Source organism: Rhinolophus sinicus, linkage group LG03 (assembly GCF_036562045.2).
Source record: "Rhinolophus sinicus isolate RSC01 linkage group LG03, ASM3656204v1, whole genome shotgun sequence".
Lineage (NCBI taxonomy): Eukaryota > Metazoa > Chordata > Mammalia > Chiroptera > Rhinolophidae > Rhinolophus > Rhinolophus sinicus.
Window position 1 is genome coordinate 99237885 of NC_133753.1, and position 22602 is coordinate 99260486.

The window sequence follows — 22602 nt, forward strand, 5'->3', positions numbered from 1 at the left end:
CTGTTTTTAAATTGAGTGGGTTTGGGCCACGTTTATGTGGGATTGGAAAGAACCAATGGAAGGGAGAAATTAAAGGGGGGGGGGTGAAAGGAAAGGGGAAGGAAAGAGAGTTGATAGATGGAGCCAAGAATTTGGAGGCAATAGGAGGGGATGGCGTCCAATGCATAGGAAAGAAATTGGCCTTGGGTAGTGAGCAGAAAGGAAGGGCGTGAGGTTGGAGGCCATGTAAGTAAGTTTGTAACTGATGGGCAGGAAGGAGAATGCGTTGACAAAATGTCTTCTGTGATTTTTGAGTATCTGCTAAGAGTGAAGGGGAACATGGTGGGATGGGGAGTCTTAAAAGGAGCATATGAGTTTGTAACGGTCTGCAAGGGGATGGGGAGGCGTGGGGATAGACACACAGATAGACATGTGACTAGGGTTGTGCAGCAGCACTGAGGACCCACTGGAGGTCGCAGGCCTTGGACTTGTAGGGGTAGCAGTCTGCACTGCTTGGTTGTCCTCCAGCAGTGACCACTGTGGCACAGCTGAGGAAACTCACAGGAACTCACGCGGTAGGTACTGTTGCTCTCCTCAACTGTAGGATGGACAGGGGTTCAGACACTGGTGTGGTGCTTCAGTGCCAGGGCCCTGGCTGTTGCCCCTTGCTTTGCAGATGCCTGCTCGGTGGAGATTTCTGAAGCACCTTTGGTTGGGGGAGTCGGTGATGTGGAGGACTGTGAGTGACATGAACGTCTGTGGCGTCCAGCCTGGACCACGAGCAGGAAGCCTGAAATGGGTGATTGAGCTGGAAGAAAATGAAGGGCATGAAAGGCTAGAGGTCAGTGTGAAACTGAAGAGCTAGCTAGTGAGGAGGGAGCAATAATACTAGCTTTTATCTATGGAGTAGTTACTGTGTGCTGGACACTTTACTACCTTATTTCTAATCGTAACATTGACTCCATGAGGTCATTAACCTTAGAGTTGCCCTTTGTTGTTCTCCGTCAGGTGAAGAAACAGGACTAGCGAGGTTAAGTAACATGTCCAGAGACTGTCACGTGATGGAGCCAAGATCCAAAGCCCATTCTTCCTCCTCCTCCTCCTCCTCCTCCTCCTTCTTTTTTTTTAAAGAGGGCGCAGCTCAAAGTGGCACATGTGGGGATTGAACCAGCAACCTTGGTATTAGTAGCAATGCACTCTAACCAATGGAGCTGACTGGCCACCCCATAACCTTCTTTTTCATCAGTAAGGAGACCAGAGAAAAAGCAGTAATGATGAAAAGTGGAAAAACACTGGTTTATTTAATTTAGGATTCCAGAGGTGTATCATTCATTTAACGAATGTTTGCTGAGCGTTAACATGTGTCAGTTATTGCTCTAGATGCAGAGGTTACTGTAATGACACAAATAAACAGAAATCCCTGCCCTCGTGGATCTTAATCTCTAAGGAAGGTAAGACAGACATTAACCAAAATAAACAAGTTATTGCTATAGTATATTAGGTAAGTGTTGTAGAGTAAAAGAAAGCAGGCCAGAGGACAGCTATGTGTATTTTGAAAGAGGATGCCTGGGAAGGACTTGGTGAGGAGTGAATAAGGGGGCACAGAAAAATGTTTTGCACTGGCCTGAAGCAAAGGTGTTTGGTGTATTCCCAGAACTCTGGGGAGCCAGTGTGGCTGGACTGGTGTGAACAGAAGAATGGAAGGTGGTTTCAGATACCTGGGACCAGGTTACCAGAGCCTGTGGGCCACTCTGAGGACTTGGCTGTTTACTTTCTGAGATGGGAACCATTACAGGGTTTTGAGCAAAGGAGTGACACGATCAGATTTATGCTTTAAATCAAACCTTTACTCTGGCTGCTGTGTTGAAAGTTGTCTAAGGAGGTAAAGAGTAAAAACAAGCAGATCAGTTAGGCTCTTTGAAATCCGCTTGAGCGAGAGTAGTGTCTTAGACCAGGATATTGATGGGAAATGAGAGGACCTGAAATTTTTAATTTTTTCTTTTGATATAATTTTAAAGTTACAGAGGAGTTGCACAGATAGTACCTAGAGTTCCCTTCTGCCAGTATTTCTCAACCTCAGCACTATTGACCTTTTGGACTGGATGATCTTTGTTGTGGGGGTTGCCCGGTTCATTGGATGTTAAGTAGCATCCCTGGCCTCTATCCCCTGGATGCCACCATCATCCCCCCAGTTGTGACAATCAGAAATAGCTCCAGACATTGCCATATGTCCCTGTGGGGCACAGTTACTCCTGTGGGGCACAGTTACTTCTCTGAAGAACCACTGCCTTATACCCTTCACCCTGTTTCCCCCAGTGTTAACATCACAACATGACGATGGTACGTTTTATCAGGCTAAGGAATGAACACTGGTCCAGTGCTTCAACCAGAGTCCAGACTTGATTTATGTCTCACTGTTTGTTTCCCACGGATACCATTTTCCTATTCCTTTATCCAAGTAAGAATACCACACTGCTTTTTTTAAAGTAAATTTTATTGGGGAATATTGGGGAACAGTGTGTTTCTCCAAGGCTCTTCAGCTCCAAGTCATTGTCCTTCAATCTAGCTCACCGGCTCGTGGGAATCGAACCCACAGCCCTGTTGTTAAGAGCTCACGTTCTAATCAACTGAGCCATCCGGCTGCCCCCACCACACTTCTTCTACTTCTCAAGTCTCCTTTATCTCTTCCAGTGTTTGAGTTTCTTGGTTTTTCCTTGTCTTTTAATGACCTTGATACTTTTAAAGAGTACTGGTCAGGCATTTTATAGGACGTTCCTCAGTTTGGGTTTATCTGATGTTTTCTCATGATTAGACTGGGCTTACGGATTTTGGGAGAAGAACATCACAGAAGTGAAGTGCTCTTCTTATCATACCGGACAGGAGATGCATGGTGTAAACATGGCATTACTGCTGACTGGTGGTTGTTGCCTTAAGGGGCTGTCTGCCAGGTTTCTCCACTGGAAAGCTACTGTTCGAGGGTGGGGGTGTGTGTGCATGCGTGCGTGCATGCGTGCGTGCATGCGTGCGTGTGTGCGAGCACGCTCACGCGTGCAATTAAAGTCTACTTCCTGGAGGAAGGAGTATCAAGGAATTGATGGACATATATTAAAACCACTCCAGTAATTGGTAAATATTTTGGGGGAGATATTTGAGGCTTTGCCAGGATCCTGTTTCTTCTCACTGATTCTAGCATTCATGAGTAGATCTTGCCTGCAGTAATTACTTATATGGTATTCTAAAGGTACTGTGTTTCCCTCATTCTTACTCCATTTATTAATTGGAATTTGTCTGTAAGAAACCCCTGGTCATCTATCTTTCTATTTAATCATTTATATCAGTTCCAATTCATGGGTACTTACTTAATTTTAGGTTTATTTTTCAATGCTATCATTATTTTGCTGCCCAAATTATCCCAGCTTTGACATTTGGGAACTCTTTGAGGGTGACTTCTGTGGCTTTTTGACATGCTCCTGTCCTTTGTTTGTGTGTGCACATGTACACTTCTTTAGTCTCTGGCACTACTAGATGCTTCAGGCTCACCTTGTATTTTTCCTGCCCCATCCCTAGACTCATTCCTGCAAGAAACTCTGGTTCCTTTTATTGGAGAAGGCTATTTCGAGGTCAAGATCTGGATGCCAGGTGTGCTTGTTGCTACTAGAGTGTCACTGCTGCTGGGTGATCTCAGAGGACAGAGCTAGACAATAGATGTGTACTAATTATTGATCTACACATAGCTATGTTTCCGTATATAAAAATAGGCATGCATTCATACTGGTATCTCTGACTCTAACTGGATATGTTTTGATTCAGCTAGGTTTGCCGATGGATTGGATGTGGAACATGAAAAGACAGGAGTCAAGAAGGACTTGACTCAGAGTTTTTAGCTTAAGCAGCTAGAAGGATGGAGTTGTCGTTAACAGGGATGGGAAGACTGTAGACAGAGCACGTTTCTGCGGAGAGTTCCAGAGTTCTGCTCCAAACTGGCGAGGTCTGTGAGGTGTCTCACAGACATGCTGATAGAGGTGTGAAGCCAGTACTGGAACACGGGAATGTGGACTTCAGAGAAGAACGGTTCAGGTTGGGTTAATTTGGAAGTTTTCGGTGTAGCTACGATCACCGAGGAGTGAACGCAGATCAAGAAGAAGGTCAAGGAATGACCGTGGGGACATCCAGTCAGAGAGATTAGGAGGGGCAGTTCTGCAAAATCGCAAGGAGGGGGGTGTGGCTGTAGGGTGGACTTCACATCCATGTTTAATAAACACTTATTCAGTACCTGTTATTTGCAAGACCCCCAGTGGTTTTGGGAGTTAACACTGCTCCCTTCCTCCATACATTTACAATTTAGTATGAGACAAATTACAGACCAAAAAAAAAAGAGAGTAGTAGTGGATGCCAAATACCAGATAATGGTGCAGATATACTAGAGAAGCTTGCTAGAGGGTATGGACGTAAGGAATGCATTCAAAATGTGCCAGCTACACATAAAGACTGATGTAAGCATGTGTCAGTCAAGAAACTTGTCAAGGTTTCATGCACAGACTAGTAATTAGCAACAAGCAGAAGCTTCTCTGTATGTTGGCCTTTGTTTTTTAGATTGCTTTGGCTCTTGGTCCCCTGACATTCTAAGGTCTTGAGTTGGTAATTGTGCCTATTATTAGCTATCAATTAAGCCACTCAGTGAACTGGTTAGGAGGGTTTCTGCTGCACTTGACTTTTTAACTTCTGTCTCTGCTACCTTTCCACAATCAGCAGGATTCAACTCGAGGCTGCTTAAAATACAGTGTTTCCATTTAAAATCAAGCGGAAGTGGCCTTACCTGTCTTCTGTAAACATGTTCATTTTTTTGACTGCTTTCATGAATGTTCTTAGACACTCACATTTATCATTTGGTTATTAAAGTCATACCCAAAATGCAATTGCAGAACTTTAAAAGTAATTTAAACCTAGTAAACCATGGTTTTAGTAAAATATTTTAATTTTAACTCCTTTGCATTAAGAGTGAGTAGGCTTTCATTGCCCCCTGATGGGGTGGTATAGCATTAGACAGGCAAATAGTACCTATTGAGTAGTTATTGGTCAATCATTCTTTAGGAACTGTATGAAAAATAAGGAATTTATCTACTTTCTAGGATGGGGGCAGAGACTCTCAGGATTCCATTCTCAGTTCTACCACTGGATGGTTGACAAAGCTGTCTATCCATTTGTATGCTGTGGTATGTTGTATTTATTGTGAGAAACTGGAGCATATTTATGTTGAGTGAACAGAGACTGCCTTGAGTGCAAAGACTATGTCTTATTAACACGGTCTCTAGTAGGTAACAGACACTCAAAAGGTTGTTGAATGAAGGAATGACATAGGATACACGACCCCTATAAAGTGAGGCATGAAGAGTTACCTAGTTTGTTCAAGAAAACTTAAGATACAAAAATTTTACTTGTCTAAGTTAGAGTTAGGGCAAAATAAAATAAATCTGTACAGTAACATCCTCAGTTTATGCTACTCTGTAAAAACATAATCCCTCCCTCCCGCCTTCCCTCCCTTCGTCTCTTCCTTCCTTCCTTTTTTTTAAAGGCAAGGGACAGCAAGGGCCTGCCAGGGCTGGCAAGGGTCGCAAGAAGCAACATGATCACTTTCAGGTTGCCCATAATTCTATTCTCCAGGAGTAGTCAGGAATTCTAGTAGATTCAATTTTGTTATTGTAAAGGAAGACACCATGGCTTACTCTTAAATATTTTGGAATAATGAGTTGAATATTTCAAATGCTGAGAAACTGCCTTCTTCCCAGGTGTGCAACAGTTTTTATAGATTTTATTTGGTTATGAAGTAGGAGTAATTGTGGGAGTTTGTGTGAAAGAAGATTTCCTAGGAGAAGCAATAAAAAGTATTTTCCTATTTCCAGTTTTTGCAGCAACATCCCTAGGCCGTTTTTGAGCATTTGCCTTTTGGAGACTGGCTGCATTCACAGTGTTAAACCTTACAACTAAATATCTCAGGTAGATGCTACGTAGATCATTCAGCTATTGGTCCTGAAGTTAAAAGAGGTTGTTGGTTTCCAGATTCAGTGAGAAATTAGTATAATGTATAATTAGTATAATGTAAGAGAGATGAGAGGGAGAGAAGAGAAATCTGTAGTTCGGTAACTTTTGTTCTTCTATGTAGTGTGAGAGCAAGTTTACATTGTTTCTTCTCGTTTATTCCTTTCCACACAAATGCAGCTTGTGGAATGATAGCATCAGTGAAGATGTAAACTGCACCAGCAGCAGCATAGAAATAATTTATAAATACAGAAGTTCCTCATTTAGGGAGTTGAACTTGAATTATTGACTTAGATTTTATTTTGTATGTATTTTTTAATTAAATATTCAAATAAAAATTTGAATCCTATTATAAATGCAACTTGTAGTTCTTTTGTCAGTTTTATGTTAAAAAAGCCAAGCAAAACCTCTTGTCATATCAAAAAGGCTATGGTTTTGTCTTCTTTGGTATAGGCAACTGCAGGACTTTGTAGCTGCGTGAATGCTGACTTCTCTCCTCTGAGACTGTGGTCTGGGTTTTCGTGGACTGGTTGTCTGACTAGGAAAATGAATCTTGCTGTACAGAATGACTTCCCTCTAATTCTCTCTCTCCTTTTTGGCTGCAGATCTGAAGTGGAGTTTGATATTTCCTATTATATACTACACATCTTTAAAAAATTAATAGCTATTATGATAGGAAAAAGTTAACTTTTATTGTAGAAAACAATAGTAAAAATATAAAATAAGTAAAAAGGAGAAAACCTGTTATTCTACCATCCAGAGATAACCAGTACTAATAATTTGGTGCCTCCCCCAACCACCCCAGTTTTGTGTGTATGTGTATATTTCAGAATACCTAACTGACATGGTACTGTGTGTAGTAGAGATGCAGTCAGAGCCAGTGCAGAAGCTGGTCGTCTGACAGAGGCATGCAGGAGCTGAGGCTGGCTGAGGAGGCAGTAGATTCATGCTCACTGTAGGAGAAGATTTCCATTTACAGGAGTCGGTATTGTTTTCTTTTTCATACTGCTAAACTAAATTTGAATTACTTACATCATGTTTCAAGCAGCTCCACTTTGTAATAATCTCATATCCTGCTTTTATGCCTGATAATATATCATGGATGTTTAAATTCTACCTTTTACCCACCCAATATTCAATTTCTGATTGAGAACTGGCAATAACATAGGATGAATTAGTTAATAGGTCCTTGATAGTCTCAAAAAATATGTCTCAGATCTCTTGGTCATATTTTAGAGCAGTGCTGTCCAATAGAAATCCTGCATGCCACATATATAATTTCAAATCTTCTAGTAGCCACTTTTTTAAAAGTACAGTGAAACAGGTGAAATTAATTTTAGTGATGCATTTATTTAAATGCATAAATTTAGTATAACTAAAATTTTATCATTAAAACAATACTCAATGTAAAAAATTGAGATGCTTTACAATCTTTTCTTTTTCTTACTAAGGTTTCAAAATCTGATGTATATTTTCCACTTACCAGCGGCACATCTCAATTCAGAGTGACCACGTTTCACGTGCTCAGTAGCTCCATGTGGCAGTGTCAGCACCATCCTTGGCGTATGATTTCCCCCTGAGATACAGGAAAATAGCACTTTGCAGGTGCTCTGGAGGGAGGCCGTAGTGGGAAGGAAGGAGCAAGGCCAAGCTGCACCATGGATGCTGAGCATTCATTTTGGTGTCTCATGAAGTTTTAAACCTTTACCTCAATAAAATGACATTCCTGTACTTAGGGACCTTCCTGTCACACAATAATGTTAAATTTGTAGTGGTCTAAAAGTCTACTGGGTATACCCTTGTCGTAATTCTCAGAATAGTATGATCAATTCCATATTCCAAGGATTTTGTATAACTAAGAGTTTGTAAGTGTGTCTTGTGGTTTAAGACCTGAGAACAAATAAATTTTATCCTTCCTTGTGGACACTACTTAATGAAGTAATAAACACATCTACACATATGCATTACATATGCACATATAAATTATCTATATACACACACATCTGTCATAATCCTATCATTACTCTTAAGAAACAGTGGCAGTTTAAATCCCGCTCTTCTTGACGTGAATTTGTGGCGTGATCAGGAAGATGCCTACGGTGAGCAAGCTGAACTGAAGATGTAGTATATAACAGACGAGTATTGAACCGGCTTTGCTGTTCATTGAGTTTGTGATCGTGTGGAAAAATTCCTAACATCTCTAGGCTTTGTTTTGTTCTGTAAGATGGAGATAATCCTGCCTTTTTTTCTTAATGTCATTTTGATCATCAGATGGGATGAACAGAGACTGAAGGGACGTGTATGTTCATCTTTATGTCCCCAGGCCTTAGTATAGGGTCTGACAAACTAATACCCAATAAATATTGAGTTCAAAGGCCAAATATATGTGAAAGAACTTTCTAAACTGAGAGTGCTACAGGTGGAAGCCAGCGTGTTTACTGTACCTGGTTTATGCTATTCTTATTTAAGTTCTTTACCGGAATATGAGAATTGTAATCATATTTGCCCATACAATTAAGAAATAGGGTTGCCTGTTGTTGTTGTATTTTTATTTACTGTTAACATTTTATTCATCATATCTTGTCAGGAAATAAGTATACCTTTAAAATATGTCATAATCTTATTTTAAAAGATGTCTAGCACTTAAAACAAATGTCTTCTGTTTAAACTGTTAAAAAATTGTTGTTGTTGGGTGATAGACACGACTGTTACCACGGTACTCAGTCTTTATCAGCTTAACAATCACCTGTTTGAGACCCATTGGATGCCAAAATGGTGGAGGCAAAGTAACTGTTTTTATTCCTTGAATGTTGTCTAGCAACCAGAAAATGGCCCCGATGAGAATAGCTTTTGCATTTCTAGAATTCTGGGAGAAACTGTCTTCTTCTCCCATAAACACTTAGTGTGGGAGTTAAGACCCTAATGCAAGAGCAAATACTGTCCCTCGGAGCAGCATTTCAGAGTGACGCTCATGAGAATAGGAGGTTTTTCTAGCATCACCTATGAGATTCTGTAATTGCCTACTCACTGAGTCATCTGTAGCAATTGAACATTTGGATATTTCTCATCTTTTAGGGTGTATTATTTGATAAAGTGGCTTCTTTTTACCTATCATGAGTGAAGTAAGCAAGCCTCGTGTAAAACAGCATGTACAGTGTGACAGTATGCCTGTTGTTTCCGGGGAGTGAGTGCGGAACTTCAGGAAGCAGTTGTACGCTGGCTGTCAGTATGCTGGGACCCATTAGCTAAATGGTACACTCCGGGAGTAGTTGGCACAGTATTGTTTTCATGTGTCCCCCCACTTCTAACTTCACCCAAAACCGTCAGCGTATGTGGGTATTTGGCGACAGATCATTCAATATTTACCGTCACATGGAGAAAAAGAAAAACTTGATGTTTTTCTTTTTCTCCATGTGATGGTAAATATCGAAATTATCTGTATGAAGAAATGGAGTGCATATTACTAACAGAGGTGTATGCAGTGACCATGAGACCACTTGGCCAGATGAAAAAATGAGTCTCATGTGTTGATCAAGTGGGATGGTTGGCTTCAGTGATGTGCACAGAAGAGGGGACTTGCTCCTTTTCTTCCCTTGTTGAGTTTTCTCTGCTTGGTGGCGGCATTTTTAAATAATTAGAAAAAATCCTCTGCTTATTTCTATTTTATTGTGAATGTTACTGTTTGGTATTATTGCACAAGGGAAAGAAGATTGAAATCCTACCGTTTTTTTTTCCCTCCTGCTTATGTATCTTGCATCTGCTCATTCTTGGCTTAGAAAATACTAATAACAATTTGTTAAAGCAAGTGTTCATCTCATGACTACTTGTAATCTGGTTCTGAATAATTTTTATTATTAGGCCCTTAAAAATTCCAGTCCAAATCAGCAAAAGCTCCCTAGGAAAGTAAACAGATACCTTAAATATATACCAAATTGTAGCTCATGCATTTGACAATATGCTATATATATGCATTAATATTCATTAATTTTTGGTTCTTTCATGTCAGTGTCTGGCTGAAGTTCAAATGACTAATAACCTGTGGAAAATAAAAAGATATGTTCATAGTTGACTTGGGAATTTAGTTGAACCATGAGCTATAATTTTTGAGGTTTTTTTAAGAAGCAAAAGAAAAGGAACGTGATACATAAGTACTTTTCATACCCTTAACATTATATTGTGACTAGGGCAGATTGACTGTTATGGGGACATTTCAAATTCTGGGCTTTGGGTATCAGTTCTGGGAAAATTTTGAGAGAGCAAGAATGCTATATACTCATAAGGTTCAGTGCTACGGTTGAACCACTGCTTGAATTGCTAGCAAATGGAACTATTAGGAGGAAAGGAGATGGCATGTATAGCAAAACTTTTCCCTAGAGAAGAAAAAAGTCACTCATTTTTATAAGGTAATTATTTTGGAGGTAGTAATTTACAGTTTGAGGATATTATGAACTGTTGATCTTTAAAACACATAATATGTGGGTTACAGGATGTGTATGAAAGCAGTTTTTATAGCATCCAGTCTTGTTCCAGTGACTTAGAATACGCATTTTGAAAGAATAAGATTTCTTTCTTCTGACCTTTTAGAATTTAAATGTTCCAAGTTCATACCATTTATTATATAAGTGTTTTATTGAGTCTAGATGCTGTGTCAATTATTCTGACTATTCAAACAAGGTTGTTTTTTTCTGTTAGCGTTTGGAATGTTAAGGAACAAATGCTAAGTATTGGATGTTTATTTGGTTTTAGAGGCAGTTTCTTTAAAGACGTTTTTAATTAAACAAGTGATAGAGGAATAATATCTCAAAAGAAATCAAACAGTATAGCAATATATAGAAAAAGGAGGCAAATTCCTTCTGCATATTTCTCCCTCTATTTGTTTCTCTCCCAGGGGTAATTACTGCAGTTAGCTTGATATCTTTCCATATCTTTCATTCTCTGTGTACTTGTGTACATGTGTGTATAGTTTTATTTTGTGTATTTTTACCATATTGCATACATTGTTCTGCATTCTGTTCTCTACCCCAAAATGGAACATGTCTTCTCGTGTCAGTACATATAGTTCTGTCTCATTTTTAACTGCTACATAATATTCCTTAGCATAGAGTTATTATAGTTTAAGTTGTTCCACTAAAAAAAAAAAAATTAAAAACAGTGTTCTTGCACTTAACCTTAGTATGAATTTAGCACTTTTAACCTGGGAACAGTAAGACCCTTTGGTTTCTTGAACTTTGTTTTCTAAGTAGGCAGAACACATTAAATTCTTCATCAAAACTGTGAGTGGAAGCAAAATTAGTTAATTCATAGATTGTTTTAACTTCTTTTAAGAATGCTTGGATTGTGTTGTACTATTTTAGGTATGTGACTTAATGCAATTGAAACTGAGTTATGGTTACATCACTGAGTTCCCACTTGCAGTCGGGAAGAAGGAAAATCATTAGTTTTCTGCGGTGAGACAGGGCGGATAAAAGTAGCTTATATTCAGGCTGTCTAGATCTTACAGAAAGAGCATCCATAAGGCTAGGAGCCCTGTGTTTTTCTATTCAGTATTAGATCCTTTGCACCTCCCATTGTGCCTAGCGTGACAGAGACATAACTAGTATGTAGGCATGAATGTGGGCATTCATGCCATATGCATGAAACACATCAGTCTTTGAGCCATGAGTTGAAAGTTACTTGGCAGTTAAGGCTGCAGATATTGGCCTTAAATTGCACTGGTGTTTGTACATCTATCAATCTGAGCACTTAAGCTCATTGATAAATTATCAGAAATTTGAGTTGTTTTGCTCTTGCTATGTTTTACTTTCTTTTATAAAGAGTGTTTCTCTCATTTTCAGGTGGATTAACATTATCTAAGTTATTGTCTAAGTTACTTAGGGAACTTTGGCCAAACTACTCAGAATTAGTAGTTTTGGTATGTTTTCCACCAGTGGTTTCTATTTTAATTATTTCCGTATTTAGGATGCTTCCTATTTGTAGCTCAGCTTAGGAACCATTTTCTGGGTGTCTACTTTGAGACAGGCCTAATGCTAGTGCTGGGGGTACAAAGATGAGTCAGTATAGTTCTCGCCCTCCTGCATGTCAGTGCCCAGAGGCGAATACAAGAAGAAGAGAGCATGAGGGCCCCACGGCCAGGGTGATCATAGCGGTGTGTGCCGGGCCATAGTTTTGTGCTTTGGTGTTCTCTTGGCCATCCTTAAAATTGAGGCAGTCTGTAGGCCCAGAGTTTCTTTCAAGTGTCTCTAATGCTTCGTCACACTTCATATTCTGGCATTATTGTTTTTGGAGAACTTAAAAGTAAATAACCAGTTTTTAGTATGTGTGTGGTGTTCTCTCCTCCCTCTTTCAACTTCTTGGATGTGAGCTACTCTTTCGGAGGAAAGAACTGGGAACCATCTTAGGCTTAGCTTCCATGCTCTGCTGGAAAAAGAACTCTTCTTCCATAATCGTTTCTTTTGTTGTTGTTTGTTATCTTTTTTCCTGTGTTAGTTTGAACACCGATACTAACAATGTCGAGAGATGGCAAAATTTGGGATCCTCTGTAGTGATTTCTTTTCCCTGTTTTGAGAGGAGGTTCCAAAGTGAGGAAAGTGATCCCAGTCTCTGTATGTTTGTCCTTTTCATTTCTCCCTCTAGGCACTTGCAGGTGGACACCGTTAGGTCAGCCTGAGCCAGGAACCGAGCTGTCGTCCATGTTGCTTTCATCTCACGTTGGCAGCAGCGTGGGCAGCAGTTTGGCGTGGTGGCGTGGGGTTCTCAAGTTGTAGTTGAAAATATTCAGCGTTCATGCCATTCAGAATAAATGGCATCACATCTTTTAGCTCACATCTTTTTCTTTTCACCCTTAATTTGGGATGGTGCCAGCAGCCTTTCCTCTTGTGTTTGGAGCTGACCTTTATTGGTCCTTAGAGACCCACATTTCTGTCCCACGAGAATGTAAGCTCCCTGAGTATAGGGCCTCGCGTTTACAGGTGTTCCCGTACTCAGACTAGGACCTGGCATACAGCAGCCTGGCGGGAAGGGTTTTTGAATGAGCAGTGTGTGAACGGCGCTGCCCAGAAGACTGCGGGGAGCTTTAATGCACAGATGTGGTTTCAGAACAAGGGGTTGTATTCCTTGTGTGAAGCTCGGTGAGTCCATGTGGCCCAGCAGCAGCCCTGTGGGGCTGGGCTGCCTCGTAACTAACATTTTTGGTAGGGTTACTAAGAAGGCTCCTACTGCTCATCTTACCCAAGGGTAAGGAGAGAGGCTCTAGATGAAGTCTTCTTCTGGGTCTGTGGGCTGGGGTCCAAGGTCCCTATGACATTACACTACAATCCGGGGGAGCGGTGAACCCGCACAGTCTCGGGAGCCTTTCGGGTCTGTCCTGCAAAGGCAGAATGCTTACCTGTTTGGTCGTGGCATCATGCAGAGGCCCTGGCGTTCCCAGGGCACCTGTCACTAGGTCATGCCTCAGGAAAGCTGACAGGTAGTTTGACGTTGTGTTTAAGAGCTGGGGGTCTGCAACCAGGCCTTCTTGTTGGAACTGATACTGCCATTTCCCTTATCTGTGGTCTGCAGCAAATTACTTGTGTTGCAATTCCCTCATCTGTAAAATGGGAACAAAATAGTACCTAATTCATAATGTCGTTGGAGAATTAGCATAGGCAAAGGGTTTAGAGCACGCCTGGTATATAGTACCAGTGCTGAATAAATAGTAACAGTTATTTGGTACAGAGAAAATTCACATGTCTTTTCCTCGTTTTCGTTCTAATCTGTTTTCCTGAGAAGGGGGAGAAGGCACAGAGGTAAGGCTGATGTTCTGAGAGTTTCACACAGTCCTGCACAGGAGGTGTGTGCAGGTGTATGGAAGCCCATGGGGGTCCATGGAGGTGTGTTGAGCATATGGTGGCACCATATCATAAGCTTCTAATGCCCTCGTCTGTCACCGCATGTCAGGTGGGAAACAGGTGGAGAACCTTTGATCTGGAGAGCTCTTAATTATCTCCAAAGCAGGCCATGCTCATCTGACAGTGTCATGGTTTCAGTACTGAAGTACTGAAAAGTCCCAGAATTGCTGCTGGGAATGTAAACCTTTCTTCTTCAGCATCCCCCCTGCTTGTGCTTCTGTAGTTGACTGAATGGTGCCCCGCTTCCCACACAGCTACCTAGATAGCTCGGACTACTGAAGTGATCAGGTATTTTGTTGTCAGTATACAACTTGTTGCTGTGTTATTGCAAGTGTGGAATTTTCACTGTTACCTGGGTTTGAATCCCAGTTCTGCCAAGCTTCAGTTTGTTTATTTGTCCAATGGGAAAAAGTATCTACCTCATAGGATTCTTTTATTTTATTTTATTTATTTTTTATGTTAGTATTTTTTTTTTTTAATTTATTGGGGAGACAATTGTTAGTAAAATTACATAGGTTTCAGGTGTACAATTCTGTATTACATCATCTATAAATCCCATTGTGTGTTCATCATAGGATTATTTTAAGGATTAATGACTCCAAAACACTTAGGCTAGTGCCTGGCATGCAGTAAATCTCAAATATTAGTTGTAAAGTTAATATATTTGTTGTCATTGTTCCATATTTCAAATCAGCAGTGAAATATAAACTTGCACAAAAATCCTTATTTCTGCTTGGAACTGGAAGACAAAATGAAATGTAGCAGCTCTCTTCACACACGTGTTGGAAACTCTCTTTTGCAGTGAAGGTTTTACTATCTTCAAGGGCATACAGGGATGCTGGGATTTGGTAAACCTTGAGATTGGCCATTCTGGTCTTCTGGTATTCCACCTCCTTTCTGCCCAAATGTTGCAGCCCATATTTCCATCACACACTCCCCTTGTGGCTTTTCCAATATAATTGCAGTGACGTACTTTGTATTCTGTCCTTGAATTGAGGCTACAATTAGGAACTACATTCCGTGCTTTTGGTAGCAGTGTTCTGTAATGGCCTATGAGATAATTACATTGATTACAACATACACAGTTTTATGTATAACCACCAGTTTATTAAATACTGTTCATTCATCACTCCTAGATTTGTTACATTTCCTTTTCTTTAATTTGAAAAACATCCTGCTTGATAGGTGGTATCATCTCGCATGTACAAATGAGAAAACTGAGGCTCAGAAAGTTTAAATAATTTGCCTAAGGTTGCATAGCTGTTCAGTGACAGACAGAATTGTTTCATTCCACAGCTTTTTTTTCTTTCAGAATAAGAAAGATGAATCCCAAAGTTAGGGCCAATTTTTTTTCCTAGAGAAACTTATAAATGGTATGGCACATACAGAGAATAGGCAAAAAAAAGGCAAATAGGTGGAAAGAAGGTGTGAAGAAGGTTAAATTGATAAATGTGGACCGACTGTAAAAGATAGGAGGCAGCAAATATTCAAAGTGCTTCTGGTATTGAAACGATTCATAGGAGCAAGTTGTCCTGTCTGATGGAAGAGTTTTTTTGTAGCGTCACATTTTAGCTTTGAGATTCAGAATTCAAACTCTCAAATATATCTAGAAGAGAGGGTGAATATAATATTATCAGTGGAAAGGAAAGTGTAGAAATGTTGTGTGTATTTAATGGAAAAATGGTCAAGATGAAGTGTTAAAAATATATTTGCTCGGTGGGGGTTTGGTGTAGACATGGTTTAGAGAAGGTTAATTGCAAATATTTTTTTGATTCAGGGAGAGAAAATTCAGATAAGCATTCTGGAGTTTGTTGCTGTCGTATTAAATTGTATCTGTCTAGAAATGAGATCCCAATGTGATGCTTCTGTCTTTTATTTGGAATTTGTTTAAGCAGGGGGTAAGGAAGTAAACACTGAATAACCACTGAAACTCTCTGAGGAGGTATTTGTAATACCCTAAAAGATTCAGATAGGAATTTCATTTAGCTGTCTGTCAGCATATCATATCTGTCACTCTGAGGCTCACCTTAGTTATAATATTTAACATTTTTATGTGTTCAGGCCCCTCCAAGGGGCTCAAGTTCTGCATCTTCAGCTTGCCTATGATCCAGTTGCGTACACCAAGGCAGGCTAAGTGTTGCCTCGTGCCAACACGCATTTCCACAGGGTAAACTGGCCTTCCCTCCTTTCTCCAACAACCGGCTCTTTGGTTTCCGAGTTTGTCAGGAAGGTCTTCATCTACCTGGCTGCTCAGGTCCTAGGTGCCTTCCCTTTTGACTCATTGACTCCATCTTTGTATTTTGTTAAGTCTTCCTTTAAAATGTATAGTTTGTCTCTTTCTCTTCATCACTACTGTTTGATTTTTTTCCCCTTTTTCACTATATAGGAAGAGAGAATTGTTTCTTGTTCTTTGATTATTCCTATAAGGCTCTCCAGGTGATTTTTGAAAGACATTTTCCTGGGTACTGCCATTTCTTTTCTTCTTCTTTTAGTTAGTTAGCCTTAGTTTTGCTGCCAGAGTATGCCGCTGGAGACTTAGCTCCCTACTGGAACCATAAGTTTCAATTCTGCTAATAGAGGAGATAATATGCGTTAGTTAGGGTCGGCCCAAGAGAAGTAGAAAACATCAGCTGTTAACAGGTAATAAAATCACTTTCCATATGTGATTGTTTTAAATCTGAACAACAAATTCATCTGTTTTGCCTTAAACAAAAGGTAAGATATGTGTGAAGACACATATTTGCAACCTACTATGAGGAAATTTCTACCCTACAACGTGAAGCTTCTACCTTTTATTTGGAGTTTGAGGCCGAGCTAATTATATTTACACCTGGGCAGTGCACATCCAGTCATCTGAGAGGATGGTAGAGTGTATGGTAGTTCATTGTTTTAAAAGCGTGTTGCTCCCTGAGGAAGGTGGGGTTCGGCGGCGCCGGAGCTTCCTTTCACCCGCTCTGCTCCTGACTCCACTGTTGCCCTCGCTGAGGAACAAGGCGCTCAGGAAGCCGGGTGGAAGCCATGGCCTTTAAAGATACCAGAAAGACAGCCATGCGACCAGAGGTGGTGAGACTCATTGAATTAGAATGACTCTAACCAGCATGCGACATAAAATCCTTGGAGAAGGTGTGTGCTGACTGGGTCAGAGGTGCAAAGGAAAAGAATCTCAAAGTGGAAGGACCTGTGCGGATGCCTTCCAAGACTACGAGAATCTCTACAAGAAAAACTCCCAGGGGGAAGGTTCTAAGACTAGGGATCGTTTTCAGAGGAGGATCCACAGAGATTCAGTGACTTGCTTGCACAGTCCTTTTGAGCTTGTTAAGCAGGTTCCTCCATCAGGACTGAGCCGGGAGTCCAGGTTGAAGTCACCATTGCAGATGCTTAAATCAACGTTTTTAATAAATTGACTATCAGTTTTGTTAAAAAAAAGAAAAAAGTGTTGATGTGGGGTTTTTTTTCTCCCAGGAAGAATGAATTTTATAATTTATCAATTTAAAGGGACAAACGTTTTTGTATAAAAGATCATCAGGAATGTAATCAGGCTTTAATGGCAACTTTCTTGGGGGGAGTACTAAAAGGGGGCAGATAATTTCTACTGGAGACTTAGTCATTCTATGTAGAGAACAGAGAAACAGTTCAGAAGAGCATTAGGAGTGTTTACTAATTGTAAACATCTCCTCCCGTTCATTCGGTCCCGTTTTTGTTTTATTGAGGGTTTCTTTTGCTGTGCAGAAGCTTTTTAGTTTGGTGTAGTCCCATTCCTTTATTTTTGCTTTTACTTTTCTTGCCTTTGGGGTCAAGTTCACAAAAACCCCTCTGAGACCAAGGTCCATAAGTTTAGTACCTATGTTTTCTTCTATGTATTTTTGTTTTTGTTTTAGGTCTTATTCCTTTAATTCATTTTGAGTTAATTTTTGTGTGTGGTATCAGCAGTGTAGTTTTATTCTTTTGCATGTGACTTTCCAGTTTTCCCAGCACCATTTATTGAAGAGACTTTTCTTTCTCCATTGTATGTTTTTGGCTTCTTTATTGAAAATTAGTTGTCCATATATATGTGTGGGCTTATTTCTGGGCTCTTGGATTTGTTCCGTTGGTTTGTTTGTCTGTTTTTCTGGCAGTACCATACTGTTCTGATGACTGTAGCTTTTGTAGTACGAGCTGAAGTCAGGGAGTGTGATACTTCTGGCTTTGTTCTTTTTTTCTCAAGATTGCTTTGGCTATTTCGAGTCCTTTGTGATTCCATACAAATTTGAGGATTTTTGTTGTTGTTGTTCTACTACTGTGAAAAATGCGATTGGGATTTTGGTGGCGATTGCATTAAATCTCTATATTGCTTTAGATAACATGGTTATTTTAACAATGTTAATTCTTCCAATCCATGAACAAGGAACATCTTTCCATTTCTTTGTATCTTCTTCAATTTCTTTCAACAACGTCTTGTGGTTTTTACTGTATAGTTGTTTACTTCCTTTGTTATATTCATTCCTAGGTCTTTTATCCGTTTTTGTTGCATTGGTAAATAAGATTATTTTCTTCATTGCTTTTTCTCATATTTCATTGTTAGTATACAGGAACGTAATCGATTTTTGTATGTTGATTTTATATCCTGCAACTTTACTGTATTTGTTTATTGTTTCTAATTGTCTTTTGGTGGGGTCTTTGGGGTTTTCTATATATAGCATCATGTCATCTGTAAATAGTGACAGTTACTTTTTCTGCTTTTTAAAAAAAAACACATTTTTCAGTTATAGTTGACATACAGTATTATATTAGTTTTACAGAGTGATCACTCCGGTAGGTCTAGCACCCATCTGGCACTGTACATAGTTATGACAGTATTATTATTATTATTATTTAAGATTACATAAATTTCTTTAAAGAGAAGGGCATGGGTTTTAACACCAAGTCAAGTAAAAAAGAAGGGTAAAGCCACAGCTGCCCAGTGAGGCTTCCATTCCCACTGCGTGGAGGTCACTCCAGCAGAGCCGTGGGCTCAGGGCCCAGGCGGCCGGGCCCCCAGCACAGCTGCTGGAACCTTTCATTTGAGGCAGCACCACTTCATCTGAGCTAAAGAGACCAGTAACTACTGACAGCTTCAATGCGTCTGGCTGTACTTGGGGCACTGGTTGAAATTTAAATCTCAGGGCTTTCATCCCCAAAAATTTCAAAGGAGGCTTTGCCTTGCTTAGCTGTACCATCTCTGCTTCTCTGTCGGTTTTGAATCCATTTGTTTCTTTCTCTGTCTTTATAATTTGGGCATTTCCGAGTGGTTTTCCTAAGTCCTGCCCTTTGTTCCTGGGTGGGGCTCTGACGCCTTCGGCTGGCCCAGTACTGTCGCCTACCACCTCCCCTCCCCATCTCCACGCAGACCCCTCTCCATGCAGGCTCATCTCCCGGGCAGACCTATCTTCAGTGCAGACTTGCACTGTTTTTAAGTCCCAACCGTTTACTAAAGGCCCCTCACCACATCCAGTTCCAGAAATGAAGGCAGGGGTGTGTGCCTCCCCATGCATTCTCTCCCCCGGCTCCCCAGTGATGATGACAGACCCGCAGGTGGCAGGCAGCAGCCGTGCCCCTCCCACGGAACCCAGACACTCAGCATGGCTCCCAGTCAGGTCGCCTTGGGCCACGCTCCCGATGCCTGGCCCCTACACGGCCCTGACCTCGCTGAGGCACCCAAGCCTTTGCCGCCACCGACACTAAGAAGCCACCGCTAGTGTGAAGGGACGGCAGGCTGGCCACGAGCATGGATTCAGAGACCGTACCTCCAGCATGACCACACAGATCAGCTTGCCACACTGGATGATGGCGTCGGGGGTCCCAGAGATGGTCACCGCCTGCTCCGTGGAATTGGGCAGCATGTCCCCGACCACCTGGACCTGGCCATCTGTGGACTCCCTGATCTCCTTGATCTTGGAGCCGCCTTTGCCGGTCAGGGACCTGCACTGGCTAGCAGGGACCACCAGCCTCAGTGTCACGGGGGGCTTGTTGGTGGCGGGGCTGCTGTTCATGGAGTTGATGATGTCCTCCTCAAACTTGTAGGTGATCATGACGAAGGCCTTGACGATGGCATCGGTTGGGCCTGTGATGGTCACGATTCTCTCTGGGCAGCTTCCCTCCGAGATGTTGATCCTGGCACCACTCTCTTCACGCACTTTTTCACAGTCTCTCATTTCTTCCCAATGATGCTTCCAACTTCCTTTTTATGCATCAGCAGGCGGATTGTCAGGGTCACATTCAGGCCACCTTCTGAGACCTTGGACTCCATCTTCCTCCCAAAATGCAGCTGGGGGTGGTGGCTTAAGGTGCTGAGGATGCCGTGAGGAAGGACAGATGGGGCCCAGAAGGTGACACCTTCCCCCATAAGCAGGCTCTAGGAGTCAGAGCAGATCCAATTTGGAGTCAAATTCATAAAATGCTCTTTGAACCCAAGGTCCATAATTTTAGTACCTATGTTTCCTTCTATGCAGTTTACTGTGTCAGGTCTTATGCTTAAGTCTTTGATCCATTTTGAATTAATTTTAGTATATGGTGACAGATAGAAGTCCAGTTTCATTCTTTTGCATGTGGCTTTCCAATTCTCCCAGCACCATTTATTGAAGAGGCTGTCTTTCCTCCATTGTATGTTTTTAGCTTCTTTGTCAAAAATTATCTGTCCATATTTATGTGGTTTTATTTCTGGGTTCTCAATTCTATTCCATTGATCAATGTGTCTGTTTTTCTGCCAATACCATGCTGTTTTGATTATTGTAGCCCTGTAGTACAAGCTAAAGTCAGGGAGTGTGATACCTCCAGCTTTGTTCTTTTTTCTTAAGATTGCTTTGGCTATTCGGGGTCTTTTGTGGTTCCAAACAAATCTGATGATTTTTTGTTCTATTTCTTTAAAAGATGCCATTGGGATTTTGATGGGGATTCCATTAAATCTGTATATTGCTTTTGGTAATGTGGCCATTTTAACTATGTTGATTCTTCCAATCCGTGAGCACAGAATGTCTTTCCATTTCTTTGTGTCTTCTTCAATTTCTTTCAAAAATGTCTTATAGTTTTCAGCATATAGGTCCTTCACATCCTTGGTTAAGTTTATTCCTAGGTATTTGATTCTTTTTGCTGCAATTGCAAAAGGAATTGTTTTTTGTATTTTTCTGAGATTTCATTGTTAGTATATAGGAATACACTGGACTTTTGTATGTTGATTTTGTAGCTGGCAACAACTTTACTGTATTCGTTGATTGTTTCTAATAGCTTTTTGGTGAAGTGTTAGGGTTTTCTATATATAGCATCATGTCATCTGCAAAGAGTGACAATTTAACTTCTTCATTCCCAATTTGGATGCCTTTTATTTCTTTCTCTTGCCTGATTGCTCTGGCAAGGACTTCCAACACTATGTTGAAAAGCAGAGGTGATAGTGGACATTCCTGTCGTGTTCCTGAATGTAGAGCAAAGGGCTTCAGTTTTTCACTGTTAATTATGAGATTAGCTGAGGGTTTGTCATATATGGCCTTTATTATGTTAAGGTATTTTCCTTCTATACCTATTTTATTAAGTGTTTTAATCATAAATGGATGTTGTATTTTGTCAAATGCTTTTTCTGCATCAATTGATATAAACATATGATTTTTGTCCTTTATTTTGTTTATGTGATGTATCACATTGATGGATTTATGTATGTTAAACCATCCTTGTGCCCCTGGGATGAACCCCACTTGTGATGAATAATCTTTTTCATGCATTGCTGTATTCGATTTGCTAGAATTTTGTTTAGGATTTTTGCATCTGTATTCATCAGAGATATTGGTCTGTAGTTTTCTTTTTTTGTGTTGTCCTTCCCAGATTTTGGTATCAGGGTAATGTTGTCCTCATAAAATGAGTTAGGGAGTACTGTCTCTTCAATGTTTTGGAAGAATTTGTGCAGGATTGGTATTAGATCCTCTTTGCAAAAGGAATTGTTTTTTGTATTTCTTTTTCTGAGATTTCATTGTTAGTATATAGGAATACACTGGACTTTTTTTTTTTTTTTTAGATTTTATTTTTATTGGGGAAGGGGAACAGGACTTTATTGGGGAACACTGTGTACTTCCAGACCTTTTTTTTCCAAGTCAAGTTGTTGTCCTTTCAATCTCAGTTGTGGAGGGTGCTGTTCAGCTTCAAGTTGTTGTTCTTTCAGTCTTAGTTATGGAGGGCGCAGCTCAGCTCCAGGTCCAGTTGCCGTTGCTAATTGCAGGGGGCACAGCCCACCATCCCTTGCGGGAGTCGAACCGGCAACCTTGTGGTTGAGAGGACGCGCTCCAACCAACTGAGCCATCCGGGAGGCAGCTCAGCTTAAGGTGCCGTGTTCAACCTTAGTTGCAGTGGGCAGAGCCCACCATCCCTTGCGGGACTCGAGGAGTTGAAGTGGCAACCTTGTGGTTGAGAGCCCACTGGCCCATGTGGGAATTGAACCGGCAGCCTTCGGAGTTAGGAGCATGGAGCTCTAACCGCCTGAGCCACCGGGCCGGCCCTACGCTGGACTTCTGTATGTTGATGTTGTAGCCTTTGAAGGTTTGGTAGAATTCACTAGTGAAGCCATCTGGTCCCGAACTTTTGCTTTTGGGAAGGTTTTAGATGACTGATTCAATTTCGTTACTGGTGATTGGTCTGTTTAGATTTTCCAGTTCTTCATGGTTCAGCCAAGAAAGCTATATGTTTCTAAGAACTTGTCCATTTC

At 40.8% G+C, this 22602-nt stretch overlaps 1 protein-coding gene and 1 pseudogene across 13 annotated transcripts in view; both read left to right on the forward strand.

The window, feature by feature from the left end:
• The window catches only part of PEAK1 (pseudopodium enriched atypical kinase 1), a 348119-nt gene that overhangs the window by 9231 nt on the left and 316286 nt on the right, over positions 1–22602 (forward strand). The window lies entirely within an intron of this gene.
• LOC109457841 (small ribosomal subunit protein uS10) lies at positions 16783–17283 on the forward strand (annotated as a pseudogene).